We start from the raw sequence: 22,190 nt of genomic DNA on the forward strand, positions 1-22,190 counted from the left end.
AACATGTGTACATTTTCATTTTCATGTTCACACTATGTCACATTATGTGTTTTTTTCTTCAATATGAACATGATGATATCAAAATATCAGTCACGCTTTATTATTCACTTTAAATGGAAACTTTATTTACCAAAATCTTCATAAAAACATACAAATTAAGAAATATGGATATTTCAAATAAAATACATTTAAACATAAATAAGAATATTTGAGAATAGTCGATGGATCACAGAAAGTGACAACAAACTTTTAAATTAATGATCATGAAATTAACACAAAACAACACAATAAAAACAAATGCAGTCTGGAAATACAGAACAAACAAACAAAACATGAATATAATTGATTCTATATCAGTATACTATTAGTAATATAATTTCTGCATTAAGTGGATTTTAAAATGTCTTTTAAGGCTTTGTACAGTTTTGCACTGTTTGATATTTTGAGGGAGCTTATTCCAAATAATGGGACCCCAACATGTATATAAAAATATATTGTTTGAGAAAGAATAATGACCACATATTGCACGAGTATCAGCTAAATTTATAGTATTATGTTTATCTATGTTAGTTTGAAAAATATCAAAATTATTAGGCAAAAGGTTGTTACAAGAGGAATGCATAAAAACAGATAATTGAACATTATGTAGTAAGGAAATTGGGAGAATATTTAATCTTGAGATAAATGATTTAAACCTTAATATATGTTCAATTCTATGATGCCCTCCTCTCCCGTAATGTCTGAAGATTTGCTTAATTTGTGTATATATATGCCAAAAAGTCACATTTCAGAAAAGGTGTCAAATTTATATTTCTAGGTATAAATAAGTTTTTTTTTGTCTCGGCTGCATAGCAGAGCGAGACTATAAGCGCCGCTTTTCCGACGGCGACGGCGCACAGTGGGCCAGAATGAGTTGAAAGTGCGCCAAAATTATATTCCGTGTTAGATTTTTACTTTAACATGTTGATTATGGGTTATTTTGGGCGTAGAATCGACTGAACATAATCTAAAGCCGATATGACGTCACCTTGATACCAAATTTTGATTGGCTGCTTAAAACCTATTTGTGAAAAGACACATTACGCTAAACAATGTGTAGTATATACATTTTGTGTTATGTGCTACTTTAAGATTGACCAGAGTGAATGTTGGTTTATGCTTCTCATATGCCTAAAAGGTGTGTATGAAATGCCGAAAATAATTGTATGGCATCAAAATGATCATTAATTAGATTTATATAAAAAAAAACTTTAAAATCTGAAAAATATTAACCGTGCTTTATCAAGCTGTGTTGACTTGTGTAAAACGCAGAGTATATAACACCACGAATGTATCACTATGAAGAGGGTTTTTGGCTGAAATTATTCTACAAGTAAGTTTAACTCTGGAAGAGTTGTGGGTATAGCCCTTATTTGCGTTAGCAACCTTTATTTTGTTTACATTATGCCCGGAATTCATGTCATTTTCATGGAATGGAAGGGGAATCGTCCTCGCCGTGCAAAAGCGAACGGCAATGTACACCCATACGGTGCGCTACGATGACTGCGCGGTATAAAAATGACCGTTTTTGAACAGGTTTTTGGGGTGTTGTGTCAAGTAAAATCGGCTCTAACATGACAACGGGCAAAAACGGGCAGCTAAATTTGGTATCGACTTAAAGCTTAGACATAAAAAAAAATGATGCTTATAGAATTTAGACGGAAATCCACGGAAATCTAAACGTTTCTAATGTAAATGCAAAAAAATATGGATTTTCAGCCTATTTCGAGGAATAATCATCCTATAAACCTCCTGAAAGGTGCCTTTTATCTACTTTGAACCCTTTCACACGAAAAAAAGAATATACCAGGATTATGTTGGAGCCATTTTAGATTCCTACATGGAAAACCTCCTGTGAAATGGCCTGTTTTTCAACTAGGTTATCATATACGCGAAATTTCGCAAAATGTCACATTTTACGATTTGAGGTAGGAAATTAACAACCTTTATGCAAATTCCGGAATGAAATATTTTGCTGAAGTATTCTTCAAAGTGTTGTCTTTCAGCTGGGCATAACAAAAATTAAAAATCTGAAATTGCCCAAAATGACTTTTGGCGCACTTTTGTTTCGCCCCGGCCCACTGTGCGGCGGCGTCGTCAACATTGAAATCTTAACCAAAGTTAAGTTTTGTGAATGCCATCATTACTTAGAAAGTATATTGACCTAGTTCATGAAACTTGGACATATAGGGGTAATCAAGTGTTACTGAATATCCTGCCCGAGTTTCAAGTAACAAGGTCATTTAGCGTCAACAAACTTTGGTAATGTTGGGGTTATTTGTGGAATTGTCATCATAACTTTAAAAGTCTATGGATTTAGTTCTTGAAACTTGGACATAAGAGCACCAATGTATCCCTGAATACCCTGTGTGTGTTTCAGGAACATGGCCAAGGTCAAAGGTCATTTAAAGGTCAATGAACTCTGGCCGTGTTGGGAGTATGTGTTGAATCGGCATCATAACTTAGGAAGTTTATGGTACTTGCTCATGAAACATCGACATAAGGGTATCAAGTATGAATGATAGTTTTGCACAATCATTTGGTCACATGATCATGGTCAAAGGTCATTTTGGGTCAATGGACATACTATTTTATTATTTTATTAGTGTTTTCTTCTGTGAAAAATTATTCATTAGCTGTTTTTCAAATGAAGCAATGTTGCTATGAATCGCGTAATGCAGGCGAGATTGCCAGAGGAGTTCCACTTGTTTAAAAAATAATGGTTGGCATTCTAAAGTTCTCCCTATCACATGTATCAGGTGACACTAGTTATTTATTTACTTTTTTATTTTTTTTTGCTCATGCCGGAGCAAACACAGATGATTTTTATCCATGGTATAAACAATCGTTTGTATGAAAGGCATTTGCTAACATTGTATTGACTTAAAAAAAAATCTGAGCCGCGAGGTCCCACTTATCACCTGTGTCTGTGATATAATAATAATATAGGGTATTTATATTGCGCACATATCCACCTTGTTAGGTGCTCAAGGCGCTCCTACAGTACTACTCCTACTGTATATTACCCGGCTAAGCTAGGCGTTCATAGCGCACACAGCTTTTTAAGGAATTACTTCCTACCGGTACCCATTTACCTCACCTGGGTTGAGTGCAGCACATTGTGGATCAGTTTCTTGCTGAAGGAAATTACGCCATGGCTGGGATTCGAACCCACGACCCTCTGTTTCAAAGTCCGGAGACTGATCCACTGGGCCACAACGCTCCACATGATATGTTAAAAATGAAGCCCCCGCCCCCCAAAAAAATAATAATAAAAATAAATAAATAAATAAAGATAAATAGCGTCCGAAAATCTTTATTTGTGCTTCAAACAAGTGAAATATAAAGTGAACTGAAACACCATCTCAATTTCATCACATACATTTATGTGTTCTATTATTATCGGCATGATAGAAATTACACAAAATCTTCGATGTTAATGTATCAAAAGCATTTCTTTCGATTTTTTTGTTGGCTTCAGAGTTTCTAAGTTGATAGAAATGCATCCATGTATATATTTCATTTTTCCTTTTTTAATAACATGTTTATAATGTTAACTTATGCCTTTAAAATTAAGGAATTGGGCACAATGAGAGCAGCAGTCTAAATTGAGAAACCCCAAATAAAGTGACACGCTCATTGCATTTCTTAGTAACAATTGTTATGAATTATGTTTCCATTTATTATTATGACTGTATAATACTTGTTTTCGCTTAGCTGAATAGCATTGATTGTATTGATTGGAGAAGGGATTCGAGTATGAATCTGAAAACGGATCAAGAAAATAAAGAAATATTTATTTTGCAAGAGGAAATTATAAAGCGTGCTTTGATAAAAAGATCCCTTTTAAGCGAAATTCATAACAATCATGCATGGTCGCATGCACCATTAAAAGTTGAATATGCATATATTTCCTCGGAATTATTTTACACCTCATCTACAGATAACTTTGCAAAGTAGGTGACATTTTAATAGAACTTTCATTTTGGTTCCATACTGTATTTCCTGCATGAAATTAAAGGATCACTCTTGTACGTATCTGTCCTAAATTAGCTTTTCTTCTGTTGAAATATTTTGGAGGGGAACTGCATGCAGTGGAGTTATTCTTTGAATTGGCAATTTAGTCTTTTAAGGTTATTATGTATATATGTCACATAAGTATGTGTCATGTACATATATTTCATTTTTAGAATGATTTTATTTATTAATGGGTAAAGAGGGGCTTACGGTAAGTTATTCACATGCTTTCTTTATCATGCGTTCAATGTGTTATGCTTATTTTGCTTTTAAATGTATACACAAATACGTTTTATTCATTTATTCATGTATATTGTCACATTATTGCTCTCATTACTGTTATTATACCTCTATAGGAAGAACAGCATTATTATGAATGACTCTGAATAACATTCACATTTGTAATTCTTCATGTACACTTTATATTATTATCTTGGTGTTATTCTGATAATAAACCCAACCCAACCAAACCAAACAATAATGTAGAAATAATGATCAATCCGATATTACCACTACAATAGCTATAGAGCTGCATAATTGATATCATAAAGTCAAGTGATTTTATCATTAGTTTAGGAGAAGAGAGACAATGAGAGAGCTTGCTAACAAAATGATTGATCAGTATTCATGTAAATCGCATACTTACGAAGTTTGAATTTATCATGTTGAATTGATTCTATTGATATCAAGATTTCATTAAATTCTGAATGTAATCATATTCAATTGAGTTTGTTCCATCTTTAAATACGAACTCGTAAGTTTACGAAATGAAGAGAGAAAGGGACAGAGAGAGAGTCCGAGAGGCAATCAGAGAGAGGGGGAGGGAGGGAGGTGAGAGGGAAAAATGATCACTTTTAGCATTGTCTAACGTGTATGAAAAGTTACACGTATACGATAGTCAAAAATAAATCAACCGGAATAGAATTCCAAATATTTGGAGGGCATGTCCTATTGTGCCCCCACCCTTATTATTTATCCATTTATTTGTTTATTCATTCATTCATTTATTTATTCATTTATTTCTTTATTTCATTTTATCTTATTTTATTTTCCCTTTTTTTTATTATTTATTTATTTATTTATTTATTTATTTATTTATTTATTTATTTATTTATTTATTTATTTATTCATTTTTTTTTTTGGGGGGGTGGGTGGGGGACTTGTCCCCTCCCCCTATTTTGACCACCGTGCTAATTGAGGCGCAGCTCTATATGTAAATGGGTGTTTTGAGGCCCCACCCGAACCTTAAAAAAACGACAATAATGAATAACGACAATATATATGCATGTACACATATATTGAGTAATGCAGTATCCCATTTTTGTCTTCAAGTTCTCTAAGAATATGAAATTTTAGAACACAGTCTAAATTCAGAATACATTCATGCACTATCACAATGCTGGTAAAGTAAGCAAATGAATTTCCCCACGTTCAGTATAATTCCTTGATCTCCCAACCCCGTTTCCGATAAATTACAATACCTCTGTAAAATTTTTTTTTTTAAATAGGAAAAACAAGACACATGTAAAAGGCATTACCTCCTTCCTCTTAAAAATGTTTTTTTCCGGTTTTAACCTATTTTTGCGAACACGAATATACTTCAAAACGGCAACATTAATTAAAGGGATTCTACCTTCTGGTATTGAAAGAAAATTCCTTTTTTGCGTCGCCCCCTCGCTATAAGCTAGCTTGCCAAAATGAAATTATTGTTATCAACCTAGTATTACCCAATTTAAACTCGGCATTAAACATATAAAAAAGGGGGATGTTATTTAGTAAACAACCATTAAGCATCCTCAGCTGGCTAAAAGAGCTAGCTCACAACCTTTATAGAATAAATTGACAAAAAACATCAACCATGAAGGGCTCTATGATCTTGATGGTCTGAACCTGAAGGAAAGAGTTGAGTTCAATTCACTTAATATGACATTGGAAGATTATAGGTGTTACTTGGTTTCCCTCTCCCCAGACATGCTCGCCTTTGCTTGTTGGAAGACGTTATATTTCATCAAGGTATCACTGTAATCCACGTTATATCACACCATGTAGTATGGAAACTAACTTGCTTCCATCCCTCTACAAATCTACACCGTAACACGTGTCGATATTCACTACAACATGTATATTACTTACCATGTGATAACTTCATCTAATGACAAAATCAGTTAATGTGATATAGATACAATAAAATTTAATTCGAAGAAGATATGTTAATTGAAAAAAGAACGTATGTGTCGCAGCAAGACGCGGGATAAAACCTGTAAATTTTAATATCTAATTCGACAATATTCGAGTTATACCAATGATAAATAAAATGAATCAATTCATGAAGTATAAAAATTATACGTTTTTTTTCCACCAATTTTCCGAGTATTAAATCTACCATTTCGTCTGCAACACACACATGCCTATCGTTCTTATTATTGTAATTATCAAGTAATAGGAAAATTACTTACTTAAAAACAACAATATAACTAAGTATTTATTGAAAATATTATAAAGTAATCAGCAAATGTGATTAAAAATAAATCAAGAGAATTACTATGATACATATTAATGAAAATATTTACAGTGCATATGGGGCATTAACGAAAGATAAGCAGAAAGACTACAATTTAAAGTATTATACCATTTTTCTTTCACATCATCCGAAATTTTCGTACCATGTCCATCGTAATTGCCTGTTCGCTATTTGCATATCATTCAGTTAAATTATCGTGGTGGATGATTGAAAGATAAGTTGCTTCCTTTGGACCGTCTAGAAGTTCCTTGCTTTTTATTTTCGAAAAAGGGAAGACACCAACCTCTGATAACAATTTATTTTGGGGGAGAAAACAATATTTGCCGATAAAAACTTATCTTTTTGAAAGGTATTATTTTAGAGTAGTCTTGAAAATATTGCATTTTAATTTCCTTTCTTCTAAGAATGTTTACAAGATATCTAAAGAATAAGTATTTTTTTCCTCCTTGAATTTGTCATAAATCCCTCTGAAAAGGAATAGAAGCAATGCAATTGAAAATTCATATATTAGTGAACAGGTGGAGATATGAATATAGAATTTATTCGTATATTAGTGAACAGGTGGAGATATGAATATAGAATTTATTCGTATGTTAGTGAACAGGTGGAGATATGAATATAGAATTCATTCGTATATTAGTGAACAGGTGGGGATATGAATATATAATTTATTCGTATATTAGTGAACAGGTGGAGATATGAATATAGAATTCATTCGTATATTAGTGAACAGGTGGGGATATGAATATATAATTTATTCGTATATTAGTGAACAGGTGGAAATATGAATATATAATTTATTGGTATATTAGTGAACAGGTGAAGATATGAATATATAATTTATTCGTATATTAGTGAACAGGTGGAAATATGAATATATGATTTATTCGTATATTAGTGAACAGGTGGAGATATGAATATATAATTTATTAGTATATTAGTGAACAAGTGGAGATATGAATATTTAATCTATATTCATTTGTCAATATACCATCCGCCGATAACCATTTATTTAAAAATAAAATATTTGCTTGTAAATATGTTTTTTTTTTTTATACGTATTGTTTCACAGCAGTCTTGAAAATACACTGTTTTTTTTTTCTCTTTGTTTTAAGAATGTTTACAAGACATCTGAAGAACCAGTTATTTGTCTTCCTTGATTTTTGTCATAAGTCCCTCTGAAAAGGAATGATGGCAATGAAATGGTAATTCGTATATTAGTGAACAGGTGGAGATATGAATACATAATTCATTCGTATATTAGAGAACAGGTGGAGATATGAATATATAATTTATTCGTATAAAAGTGAACAGGTGGAGATATGAATATAGAATTCATTCGTATGTTAGAGAACAGGCGGAGATATGAATATATAATTTATTCATATATTAGTGAACAAGTGGAGATATGAATATTTAATCTATATTCATTTGTCAATATACCATCCGCCGATAACCATGTATTCAAAAATAAAATATTTGCTTGTAAAAATGTTTTTTTTTGCATACGTATTGTTTCACAGTAGTCTTGAAATTATACTGTTTTGCTTTTCTTTGTTTTAAGAATGTTTACAAGACATCAGAAGAATATTTTTTTCTTCCTTGAATTTTTTATAAGTCCCTCTGAAAAGAAAATAGCAATGTAATAGTGTTTTGTATATTAGTGAACAGGTGGAGAATATGAATATATATAATCTACATGCATTTGTCAATATATGCGTGTATAAATATAAACTTGATCTCAATTATTATATACATAATATTGCATATAGAAATGTATGGTATACGGTGTAAAGTATAATTACAAATCTTGCATTGCCTTTATATTAGGTAGTAGAGGCTTTCTAATAATCATTGAGAGAAAATTCATACAGATAGATTTCACTATCTTTTATTTCAGATTAAGTAAACGATTGCTATTCGACTCGTGTACTCCAGTTTTTATTACCCGGTATTCTCTCTCTACATTCAAGTATGTAACCACGATCGCTTCAGATCCCAGAATTTGACACCCATTAAAACTGCTAAATATTAGCAGTTTTAAAAGTCTTTTCTGCAATCGTTACCCCGAATTTGCACCCAACAAATTGTTGTAAAACAAATAACAAAACTAAACCACCCCTTATTTCGAAATTCAAAATATAAGTTTAATCAAGTAAAATATATAATTGTAAACATTGATCTGTAAAAATAAAAATAACAGCTAGCTTTTTTTAGTACAAGCCCCAAACGACGAAATTCTTTTTGATTGCGATTTTAGGATCATGAATACAGCCTTAACAAAAACGTTCTAAATAACGCAATAATTCGAGAGACCAAGGTATCACGTTTAACGTAGAGGGACAACTCCATGTCGATCTGTGGTTATTTTCTTTTAATCACATTTCAATATACTTTGAATTCAATGCATAAATGATTTTTTCTTGTGTAAATATCACGATTTATATTTTAGAAATGCATGTTATCGTGTTACTGCTCTCTCAGAGGTTAGTCTATGAGATTCTATTGTGTATAGTTATGACCTATTTTTAGAACGACTCTGTTTATTTAAAGGGAAATAGTACTTTAAAAGTAAATTTATTACAAAATTTATAGTTTTATAATTTCGGTAAGGTTTGTATTATTTTATAACATATGTTTCCTGACGCCATGAATGCATGACTAAGACTATGCGTAGCTATGAGATGAATTTATTTTAAATGTATAATCAGTGACATCTGGGTCCCGTAGCACATTATTTGAAAGAACAACTCTGATTGGTTCCGATTCAGTCAAGTGAGCAAAATACGCATGCAACGACGATCTTGATAAGCTATTTCATTTAGCGAATAATCGCTAACCTTTAAATGGTCCTCATGTTTTGAAATGAATTTCTGGGGCCTGTTACACGATGAATATCTCTACGATTGATTGAATTGACTACAATGTACAATTAATAATAAATACCAAGCCTGCGATCAATCGCTAACCTTTGTGTTACGGGACCCTTGTAGACTTACAAACTGTATAAATGGGAATGGTATCGATTATTACCAACTATACATGATGAAAATATATTATCTCTTAAAATGGTGACTGACTGATATCTTTAGAATAAATATCGCCAATACAGTATATGAAACCGCAGATTCAACTTTTGTTCGATTTTTTTGCATGTAATATATACCTATTGTACAGTAATATAGAAGTAGTAGTAGGAGGAGTAGTAGTAGTAGTAGTAGTAGTAGAAGTAGTAGTAGTAGTAGTGGTAGTAGTAGTAGTAGTAGTAGTAGTAGTAGTAGTAGTAGTAGTAGAAGTAGTAGTAATAGTAGTAGTAGTAGTGGTAGTAGTAGTAGTAGTAGTAGTAGTAGTAGTAGTGGTAGTAGTAGTAGTAGTAGTAGTAGTAGTAGTAGTAGTAGTAGTAGTAGTAGTAGTAGAAGTAGTAGTAATAGTAGTAGTAGTAGTAGTAGTAGTAGTAGTAGTAGTAGTAGTAGTAATAGTAGTAGTAGTAGTAGTAGTAGTAGTAGAAGTAGTAGTAGTAGTAGTAGTAGTAGTAGTAGTAGTAGTAGTAGTAGTAGTAGTAGTAGTAGTAATAGTAGTAGTAGTAGTAGTAGTAGTAGTAGTAGTAGTAGTAGTAGTAGTAGTAGTAGTAGTAATAGTAGTAGTAGTAGTAGTAGTAGTAGCATCAGCAGCAGCAGCAGCAGCAGCAGCATAAGCACTAACTGTAAGCCTATAGTATGAAACTATAGAAATAGGATATCTTTTACCATGTTTATGGTGACGGATTTCTATGTACAGTTAATTAAAATGCAATATCGTCAACAAAGAAGACAAAGCCCTATATCATTTTATAACACTATCCATACATTTTAATGTTCGATTGTTCCATTTACTATGTAGTACAATAGATCAAAAAATAAAAAAAATGAAAACAAATGGATTAACTATTATTTGATGAGATAAAAGTAAGCCTAGTAAACGAGGGGAAATTACATAGAGCAGACGACAAAAAGTTTGCTGTCTAAAAGCTGAATAAACAAAGCATCGAAGTAGATTGAGGACACAACGGATTTGTTTTTATTATTATTTGTTTTTAATTGAATCTATGTGTTTCATTAAATTCTGAATGTCATAAATTTGAATCAAGTCTGTTCAAACTTTGATTTCGAACTAGAAAGTATGTAAAAAGATGAGAGGGAGAGGGGGGGGGGTGGGTATAAACAGAGGTGAGAAGGAGATGGAAAGTAAGTATATACACATCTGTATGTAAGTATTTATGAATAATTTTCGTTGTGTATCTGGCATATCTATGGAATCATTAAACACAATAATGCTAAAAATAGATCCAACTACAAGTAGTACGCCTCTGGCAGTGTCTCGCCTACATTATGCCATTCAATATAGCACAGTGGTGACTTTGAAAACGACTATCGAATAATTATTCACAAAAACACATTTCATATGACAATAAAATGCTATGTTCAGTTGTACTTATTTACCCTTACCCTTAATTAACTTGGTTTGTTTACCTTTTAATATATGATGACATTTCAAAATTTAACCTTAGGTTAACATTTTAAATATTGATAATCCCGCTCTGCTATGCAGGCGAGGCACCCCCCTAAACAATATAAAAATGTTTGTCCCTTAGTTGACTAACCACTCATTTATTTTACGAGAGACATAATTGGACCTTTTTTTATCTATACCTAAATAGAGCTAAATCGTTCAGCTGTCCTGGTCAGAATATGACAATAAATTCAACAAGAATTTCGTGCAAACTTATATATCTAAAATAATGATAATAATAATAACAACAACAACAATAATAATAACAATATTATTAATATTAATAGTTATAATAATAATAATAATAATAATAATAAATAATAATAATAATAAATGTTTTACGTCCTAAATCTCCTTAACTTAAACCATGCCTCTAAGCAATTAAGAACTGAAGTAACTATGAATAGGAAAAGAGTTGAGAACTAGTGAATTTTACGGCTTCAATTTTTCAGAATTGAGCGCATGTCAATCTCTGTGGTTTAATAAATCAATTCGATCTAAGTCCAAACCTTTTTTTCTTTTATGATGTATGGTACACAGCAAAAACTGTGGTGTTAATTGGTGTACATAGAGGACCACACCAGTTATTTTACACCGGTGTTAAATTGGTGGTGTTAGTTTTACACCTATAGGTGATATTACAACACCTATGGTTGTTACATTTACACTCTTTGGTGTTATGTTCAATCTCTAGGGTGTTATTTTAAAACCTCAGGGTGTGGTCCTCTATTAACACCAATTGGTGTCAGTTTTAACACCAGAGTTTTTACAGTGTATGATAAAGGTATTTGTACCATTGCCGATTTGTTTAATCCACCCCTCCCTGGTCACAAACTTTTTGAAGAATTTGTATTAGATTTTGACATCCCCTCTTCAGATAGAAGGAAATTTAATTTTTTAATGAAAAATATTCCAGAAGAATGGATGGTGAATTCTGATGTTGATATTGTTGGCGTTCACGACACCATTGTTGTAAACCTATTAAATTACAAAAAAATCCTAAGAATGTGTACAATGTACTTCTTGGCTCTTATACTCCAGCCAAGAGATATGCTTTTTGGAGCAACAATTTATTGCTCCCTGTTAACATCAACTGGCAAAAGGTTCATTTGAATAATTTATTCTGTTCTCTTGATACTAAATTAAGATCCTTTTACTTTAAAATTGTTCACAAAGCCATTTCCTTAAATAAATTTCTTTTCCAGATCAAACGAAAGGACTCTCCTAATTTCTCCATGTGTGGAAAAGAAGAGGAAACACTAATTAATTTGTTCTACGGATGTGAAAAAGTAACATCTCTTTGGCACGCTCTTGAGATTGTAATCACACAGAAAACAGGTTCCCGTATTTCTATAACTAATTATGACAAAATGTTTGGTATATGTAGTGATAAATTTGTTTCATATTTGTTTTTACTATTGAAGTATCATATTTAGTCTTGCAAATTTAGAAACGAGCTCCCAAACTTTGTCATGTATAAATCTTTTGTTAAGAAACAAAAAGAGTTAGAATATTTGGCAGCAAAAAAAAACAATAAGTTACCTAGTCACTTTAAGGAATAGCGTTTTGATATCTAGGTGTTTTATAATTCAGAGCATTGAGTGCCATTTTATATGTGTAACTCTGAAACTCTTTTTTATTTTATGTATACATGTTATTTGCACTCCATGTTTGTACTTTTCTTGCCAATTTTTTTTGGTTAATTTCTGTCCTCTTGATACTTGTGCTGTATTATGGCTGACCTCTGTAACCTAATACAACCATTTTAACTGACACTTTGTTTACTATTCTACCGCCACTGTTAACATGTGCGATGTGCCCGGAATGAAAATCGGTCCAATTCTTCTTGGCTTTTCTCACGCTCAGCTTTTATTTTGACCACGTGCAATTCTCCGGCTGGAATTGGGGGGGGGGGGACGACGATGGTCTTTGAGTGTGGAGTTTCTTACAGTACGTGATGGAAGGGGGGGGGGGGGTGCGAGTGTCAGTGTGAGGATGTTGTCTTAGATTCTAGGCGAGGCGAGCCGAGGGGGAACGTGTGAGAGAGTTAGAGGGCGGCTGGTCGTCTCCTCCCTTACTTCTGCCCTTTCTAGCCCGAGTAGGTTTCTATTTTAATGCTTTGCATCATGGACTTTCTTAATGATTTTTTTAAATAACTTTGCCAAAGTTTGTTTCTGATTGGTTTCCATTCTAGCACTGGCGTAAATCCCGGGGGATGGGGGGATATACCCCCCCCCCACTTGTCGAGGAGGGGGGATGGCCTGTACAAACATCCCCCCACTTTTTACGAAAGAAATGAAAAAAAAATCACAAGAGATAATAATAATAATAATGAACAGCGCTTATTACATTAGTTTCTAAGCGCTTAACATTTATATCATTAACGTAATACATGTATAAGGATTATGAAGAGCATGATAAATTATATTACATTACAATTGCATAATATTACATTAAATTACATTATATTAGATTACATTGCATTATCAGTAATTAAAGAGATAATTGTTTTATTGGTGAAAATTCTTCCTAAAATACCGCTTAACAAATATAACAATATTATTGAATCATAAAATGGAAATAAAGAGCCAGTTCACCATTTCCAAACGAAATACTTATGTCCTTATTATAACATTGAAGAGAAACCCCTGTTTCTTCCAATTCATCAATGTTGGGGTCTTTGGGAAGGGATTAAGATGGAATGTTAAAAATCTTTGAATGTAATCTCTAGTAAAACCATTAAACCATCATGGGGTAAAAAAGATAATAATATTGGAGGGGTATTTGCCATATGGACATACAGTGGCGTAACTACGGGGGGCATGGGGGGCACATCCCCCCCCCCCCCCATCGGCTGACCAAAAAAAAACGGGGAAAGGGAAAAAGGAGAAAAGAGGGAGAAAGGAAGAGAAACGTAGTGGGGAAGAAGAAAATATTATTCATTATAATGTTATATTATATTATAATTATGTTATGTTACATTACATAAGAAACATATTTATCATAACTTTATGAAACATAATTTGCCCAGGGCCTACGTCTTCATTGTTCCTGGTGCTCGCATTGTCTGTTTAACGTGATATATAATCCTGTTGTACTAAAACATCCCGTTTTCAAGTCAATATAAACCAAATATATTTCCTAGCACTTGAGTTATCATTGTTTTATGTAGTGACATATGCTTCTTTTTCACGACTCAAAAAGTGATTGCCCCATGTTAAGGTCTTCGTATATATGAAACATTTCCTGTCCGTGATTACGTTCGCATTAGTGGATTGGTGAGATATGTCTGCTTTCATAAATTCCTAAAATCAGTCCTTAAAATGTCCCTTCTGATCTGAATGTCAAAAATTTTCAGCTCGAGCTTCGCGCTCGCATCATTTGGTTAATGAAATACGTATGGTCTTACTTAATTCTTACAAAAAAACCTTAGAATGCCCCACTTCAGGTCTGAATTATCTAAATTTTCAGCTCGCGCTTCGCGCTCACATTGTTTAGCGAGACAGGTACCTATCATGATTACACAAATTTGATTATAATGTCCCTTTTTAGGTGTGAATATAAAAAATTTCAGCTCGCGCTTCGCGCTCGCATTATTTGATCAGTGTGATACATATCAGTTTAATGACATTATCCTTAAAATGTCTCTATTAGGTCAGTATAACTGGCAACTGAGCGCGCTCACTAGCGCACTCACTCAGTGATTCAAAATTTTTGCTGGTGCCCCCCCCCCCCAGTGCCGTGACCCACGGTACGCCACTGTGGACATATCAATGGCAATTCCTTGCATATCTAAAAACATGATTGCAAAAAAAATGCCAAAATATTTCAGTCATCCCCCCACCCATCAACACGGATTTACGCCAGTGCATTCTAGGGGTTCTTGCTCATGTAAAAATATGATATTGTTTTAATGAAATGATATACATGTACTCCGCTTTCTCCTTGTTGTTTTGTTTTCCCCGATCACTCCAATCTTTTGTATATATTGTGATTTATCTTTGATTTTTTTAATGTAACTTTTATAGTGGAATTTGATGTAAATGATTTGTATGTTGATGATTTATCAATAAAAACATAAATAAAAAAAAGAAAAAGAAAAGAAAAAAAAGAGTTGAGAACTAGATTGCCCTCTTTAAATGGGGGTGCTATAGGGAACTGGAATTTAACAATTAACTGACGCATGAAATGAGGATGTAAGGAACGAGGAGGAGGGGGGGGGTGACTGGTTGGTGAATGAAAAAGAGTGAAAATGATATAAACATTTCAAAAGATCTTCTTTTCCAGGTATTATCGCGTGACAAATTTTCCAAATCATACCCTTCATTGAAATATTGTTTGATTTTAACTAAATATTAAAGCGCCCAGAGTCCATATTTATGATCCAACCATGTCCTTCACAGTCAGTAAAAAAAATAAGTTTTTTTAATACAACGCTGTTTACTATAAGAACCCTTAAGTACTTGCTAAACGTTTTAAGGAAACATGCTTGATTTAGCAATATCGTTTAAGACTTTAATCACCGTCCAAACAACTACTGTATATACAAGTTGATATAGCAAAACAGCGTGGTATATATAAAGGTTTTTAACAGCTTTTTGACTGTGTTGCTTCAGTCAAACAATTCCAAGGCCAGCACAGATCGATAAATCTCGAATATTTGGATAACCAATTGAAAATAGGAATATCTACATTCTGACTAATCAAACTTTGTAATTGATAAAACTGACAGGAGTTTGTAGTGGAAGAACTGCCATCAGGTAGTCACATGGAACCAGCATTACACAGACTATCAGTATAATTATTATACCCTGTTCTATTTATAGGAAGTTTCTACTGCACAATGGTGTGTTTTTACCATTGTTTGTAACCAAAAAGTGATACGAGGCTTTTAGATCATTGTTGTATATAAGCCGAATGAAAACATCTCCCTCTTTCGATGGAATTATGCATACATAACGCTGTCAAGTTCAAAGGTAGGTGGGAATACCAAGTTCTATTAATAGAAAGTTCCTACTTCAATTCACAATAATGTGCTTTTACCATTGTAGCACTACGAGTAATTTGTATCGAAATGCACAGTTGGCTTCGATGTAATGTGATAGTTCTTGTGGTTGGATTTCAATTAGATCTCTTTATTTAGCGATGGCTGAGAAGTGTGGATCAGAGAAAGCATCAAGCTCTTCACCGAACCTGATATGTCCATTATGTCTTGATATATTTGTCGAGGCGACAATCTTAACTTCATGTGGACACACATTTTGTAGGCGATGCCTCAAGAAATACGATCTAACCCACCAGGACCTTGATCACATGGTCTGTCCTCTCTGCAGGGAGATCACCAAGTTGTCCGCCAACCGTGTCGATGATCTCCGCCTCAATGTCTCCATCAACGGATGCGTAGACGATTACCAGGCCAAGTGTGGAGGGATGAATGCTGTCCTTGAGATGTGCCAGAAATGCACCGCTTGCAAGTCTCTGAAAGACGCTGTATCATTCTGCAGAACATGTAATTGTTTAATGTGTGATGAGTGCTTACATTGCCATCAACATCTTACCACGTTGTTTGACGGTCATGAGATCGTATCAATGGATGATGTCGTCGAAGGGAAGGTCAGCATTGGTCATTTATTCGAGAAGTGTTCCATCCACAAACAAGAAAACAAAGATATGTTTTTGTGAGGATTGTAAGGTCCATGTCTGTCAAAAGTGCGCACTCGTTGATCATCAAAATCACAAAATCAAGAACCAGGTTGACTTTGAGCAGGAGTTGCGACGGAAGGTAAATTTATTCATAATCATCACAGCAAAAACTGTTTAAAATCCGTATCGCTGTTTACTATTTGATTTTGAACCTTACAGTAGTTGTTTAGAAGTTTAAACAACCTTGCTTATTTTTTTTTTTGAGAATCAAATATAAATAAATCCATAATTTATTGTTCGAAATAGACATGAAATGAAGTACTCCGAAAATTTGCTTTGCCCAATTGATCGTGGGCCCGGCGGCCGCTGTGCAGCGCCAGATCGACGAGGCTCTATCCCTTTATTTGTTGAACGCTAAACAGGGTAGCAGCAAATCCCATCTTTTTACGTCTTTTGGTCTGACGCGGCCGGGGTTTGAACCCCCGACCTCCCGGTTGTGAGACGGACGCTCTACCAACTGAGCCAACACATCAAATTCAAATATCAAATTTAAACTTTGCTTATTAATATTTTTTAAACACTTGCGTATTCTATTTAAACAACTACTTGTAGGGTTGAACACCATTGTATAGAACAATAAACAGCATTTTATACACACATTTTATACAGGGCTATTTTCTATTGAAAGTTAGATTGAGAATTAAATGTTCAAACTCAAACTTTGCGGTTTTAGAGATTAAATTATTTAAATTAGTACTGTAAGGTTCAACAGCGTTGCATATAAATTTCAAACAGCATTTTTACTGCGTATAAAAGGTAGATTTAGTATGGTTATACACTGATATCAAATATTGAGGGTGATCTTTGATATCGAAAATAATAAAGAGCAATTATAGTTTTTGATAATGATTATGATTGTGAGGACGATGATAATGAAAATAATTGGACTATTACTACTACTACTACTACTACTACTACTACTACTACTACTACTACTACTACTACTACAACTACTACTACTACTACTCCTAGTACTACTACTAGTAGTAGTACTACTACTACTACTACAACTACTACTACTACTTCTACTACTACTACTACTACTTCTACTACTACTACTACTACTACTACTACTACTACTGCTACTGCTACTACTACTACTACTACTACTACTACTACTACTACTACTACTACCAGTACTACTACTACTACTAGTAGTAGTAGTACTACTACTACTACTACTACCACTACTACTACTACTACTACTACTACTACTACTATTACTACTACTACTACTACTACTACTACTACTACTACTACTACTACTACTTCTACTACTACTACTACTACTACTACTACTACTACTACTACTACTACTACTTCTACTACTACTACTACTACTACTACTACTACTACTACTACTACTACTATTATTACTACTACTACTACTACTTCTACTACTACTACTACTACTACTACTACTACTACTTTTACTACTACTACTACTACTACTATTGCTGCTGCTACTACTACTACTACTACTACTACTTCTACTTCTACCACTACTACTACTACTACTACTACTACTTCTACTACTACTACCACCAGGGGCGGATCCAGCCTCTGCCAATAGGGGGGGGGGGCCCGAATTTTTTTTCACCCATATTTTCCCCGATAGGTCGCTCAAAGTTGATTGTTTCTTTGAAGGGGTTGTCCTAGTGGCGTAATGAGCCAAAAAATTGAGGGGGCTTGAAATGGCGTATCTCGTAAAATTGATATAAGAAGTTACGAGCGAGCAAAATTTTTTGGCATTTTCATTACAAAAATTCAAGTTCTTGATAGATTTGAACATAATATTTGGAAAATAATGATGTTTCATGTATTTTGTCCTGAAAATTCAGTTGAACATTCTGAGCAGTGTTTGTAAACTTGAAGAAGATGCGTATGTAACTAGATAAATATTGCGAGCCATTTTTAGCCATATCCATATTTCAATGATTACATTATGCGAGCGCGAGCTGAAATTTGTTGACGTTCCGGCATAAAAAATTAAGGTTCTATGTATTTTTTGTAATCATGAATGGTATAAGTATTATAACCAAACAATCGATGCGAGCGCGAAGAACGAGAGGAAAGAAAAATTAGATTTTAAACTTAAAAACGTGACACTCTCTTCATGTTTTGTAAATCATGAAAAAATGGGTATAACATGATATCTTCCTACATTAATAATGCGAGTGCAAAGGGTGAGCAGAAAATTTTTGATATTCTGATCTGACACTGGATATATAGGCTCATAATGATTGAAATAGAGAACAAGCTGCGTATCTGAATACACATGCTTGCGCGTGTTTCAGATTTCGACCGAGAATCTGGGCATTCTAAATACCCTTTTTCATCATGAAAATCAATAAAGCGAGTGCGAACCTCGAGCTTAAAGTATTTGATATTCCAATCTGAAAAAAGGTCAATTTAAGCTCTGTATTTCAAGCACTTTGTAGGAAAAATATGAGGTGGATATGAATCACAGTTAAAAAAAGCTCTGATATGTTTCATTATTATTACTTTGAGTTTTGACATAGGACAGGGACATTCTAAGAACATTATGTCATCATATTTTTGATAAACTGTCATGGGGATTTTTAGTAATTTGTTATAGAATTAATATTGAGATATACAAATCAAATCACCAATCAAAATGCGAGCGTGCAGCGCTAGCTATTACGTTTTGACAATTTGACCTGAATAGGGATTTTTGAAAACTTTATGGAATGCAGGAAAATAATAGGTACCTGACAAATCAAATTTTGCGAGCGCGCAGCGCGAGCAGAAAATGTTAATATTCAGAAGATAAAACAAATTCTTACAGAGCACTTTAAAAAAAATCAATTTGTAAATGTTACAAAATAATGAAAGTTTGAATATCCGAGCTGAAATATGTTTTGTATATTGACTACAAAATTTGATATTTAAGCTCCATATTGAGCAAGATAAATAAATCACCTAAAAGGCAATGCGAGCGCGAAGCACGAGCGAAAAATTTATACTGTACAGTGGCATGAAATATTTTTTCCCCTCATCTTATTTTATTCACTCGCCTTCCTCCTTTTATGTTCTACCTTCTTTTTTCTTTATTCTTTTCCCTTCTTTTTCCTTTTTTTCTTTCTTTCCCCCTTATTTCTTTTTTTTTGCTCCGCCAATGGGGGGGGGGGGCGGCCCCTCGCCCCCCCTGGATCCGCCTATGACTACCACTACTACTACTACCACCACTAATTACTACTAATAATAAAATTTTTATTAAAAACTATAATAATTATAATCATTATTATGATAATAATGGATGCTGATGACTAAACAATGACAATGATTATAATTTGTAATACCATCATCAATATTATAACTGTTGCATCTAATCCAGTTGTTCTTTATTCTTTATGTGAATTACAGTGATGCTTACTATCGTTATTGTTTCAATGTGACATGCAATTTATGGATATATGTGGTCTCCTTTCAAGCTTATTCAGAATTGTTATTCTGTGTGATTTACCTATCGTTTCGTATATAATTTGTTGTTTTATCCTTTAAGGATCCAAATCTAACTCGATGTGTTTACTTATCACACTTTCAATTCATATAGGTGACAGGCCTTGCCCAACGCTGTGCTGACAAGAAAACAGAGCTAGAGAAGAACATTCAGAACATAGAAATACAACGTCATGAGGTACACACTGCAGTGCAGACACTACTAGATGATGTCAGGCAAGCCTACAACATCAAGGCCAAGGAGCTGGAAGAAAATCTTCGAAATCTCACCGAGCAAATACATGCCTTACAGCATAGCTTTGATGACGACCTCAATGTCTTGAAGTCAAAAGATCGACAGAGGATCAAGAGTATTTGTAGTTCAATTACTTTGGTAGATAATGACAGACTGGGTCACCTTGAGACATACACTCTATCTGCTCATATCTTGCTCTGTGAGGAGCTGGATACCATGCTGAAGGAGGTTACTGATCACACTTCTGCGGAAGCTATTACGAAGAAAGCACAGGAGAAGAGGTTCAAACCAGCAGATGATAGTCAACTTGATCTCGGGAGCATCTCAGGATCAGATCCCAAGATAGAAGTCATTCAGTGTGTTGATCTACGGGGAGGGGTGAAAGGTATGGCAAGGTACTCCCATAGCACTGTCGCTATCGGGTATGGGAGTAGTGCACAAGGTATTGATATCATTGATTCAAATGGTGGAAAGCAGAAGTATAGAAACACACCCTTTAGTGACATGAAATGTTATGATCTGGTCTTGCAACGGGACGGGGTGTTATGCGTGTCGACTGGTACTACGGAAGCCTACATCTACTCTCCTCTTGGCTCCAGGAAAGCAACAATCCACGTGAGAGATAATAGATGTTTTCTCAGAGTTAACAAAAGTCCATCTGATGAAATCATCATTGCTAACTATGAAAAACAAGTCTATATCTATGATCCGACAGGATCCACTCTTAAGCACACTGTTCAAACAAAGCGCTGGACGAGGCAGGCATCTACCACCAGGACGGGTTTGATCGTCACGAGTTCATGTTGGCACAATCCAAGCGTGGTGACGGTCTATGACAGGGATGGGAATGCTGGTGAGTCTCTACAAGCTCCAGAGGATGTCCACCTGTTTGCTGCCGTGGATGAGCAGGACAGGGTGTGTGTAGCGAGTGTTGATGTGAAGAATAGTACCGTCGTGATCAGACTCTATGATCTTGATGGTCTGAACCTGAAGAAAAGAGTTGAGTTCAAAGCACTTGATAAGACATTGGATAGGAGTTGGTGTTACTTGGTTTCCCTCTCCCCAGACATACTCGCCTTTGCTTGTCACAAGAAGTTATATTTCATCAAGGTATCACTGTAATCCACGTTATATCACACCATGTAGTATGGAAACTGACGTGCTTTCACCCTGCTACAAATCTACTTTAACAGGTTTCGATATTCAATACTACATGTATATTACTTACGATATGAAACCTTTTCCTAATGACAAAGTCAGTTAATGTGATACAGATACAATAAAATTTAATTCGTAGAAAAAAAGAGTATGTTTCGCAGCCAGAAGCTGGATAAAATATGAAAATTTTAGTATTTAATACGACAATATTCAAGTGATACAAGTGATAAATAAAATGAAGCAATTAATGAAGTGTAAAAATTATACGTTACTTTGCACCAATTTTACGAGTTTTGAATATACCATTTAGTCTGCAACAAACAGGCCTACCGTGCTTATTATTGTAATTATCATTTACTAACTTAAAGATAAAAATATAACTAAGTGTTTATTGTAAATATAATAAAGCATTTAGCAAATGTAATTTCAAATAAATCAAGATAATTACTATCATACTTACTAATGGAAATATTTACAGCGCATTAG

At 33.9% G+C, this 22,190-nt stretch overlaps 1 pseudogene; it reads left to right on the forward strand.

The window, feature by feature from the left end:
• Positions 1 to 16,270: 16,270 nt before the first annotated feature.
• LOC129281882 (E3 ubiquitin-protein ligase TRIM71-like) lies at positions 16,271 to 21,668 on the forward strand (annotated as a pseudogene).
• Positions 21,669 to 22,190: the final 522 nt, after the last annotated feature.

Source organism: Lytechinus pictus, chromosome 14, assembly GCF_037042905.1.
Source record: "Lytechinus pictus isolate F3 Inbred chromosome 14, Lp3.0, whole genome shotgun sequence".
Classification (NCBI taxonomy): domain Eukaryota; kingdom Metazoa; phylum Echinodermata; class Echinoidea; order Temnopleuroida; family Toxopneustidae; genus Lytechinus; species Lytechinus pictus.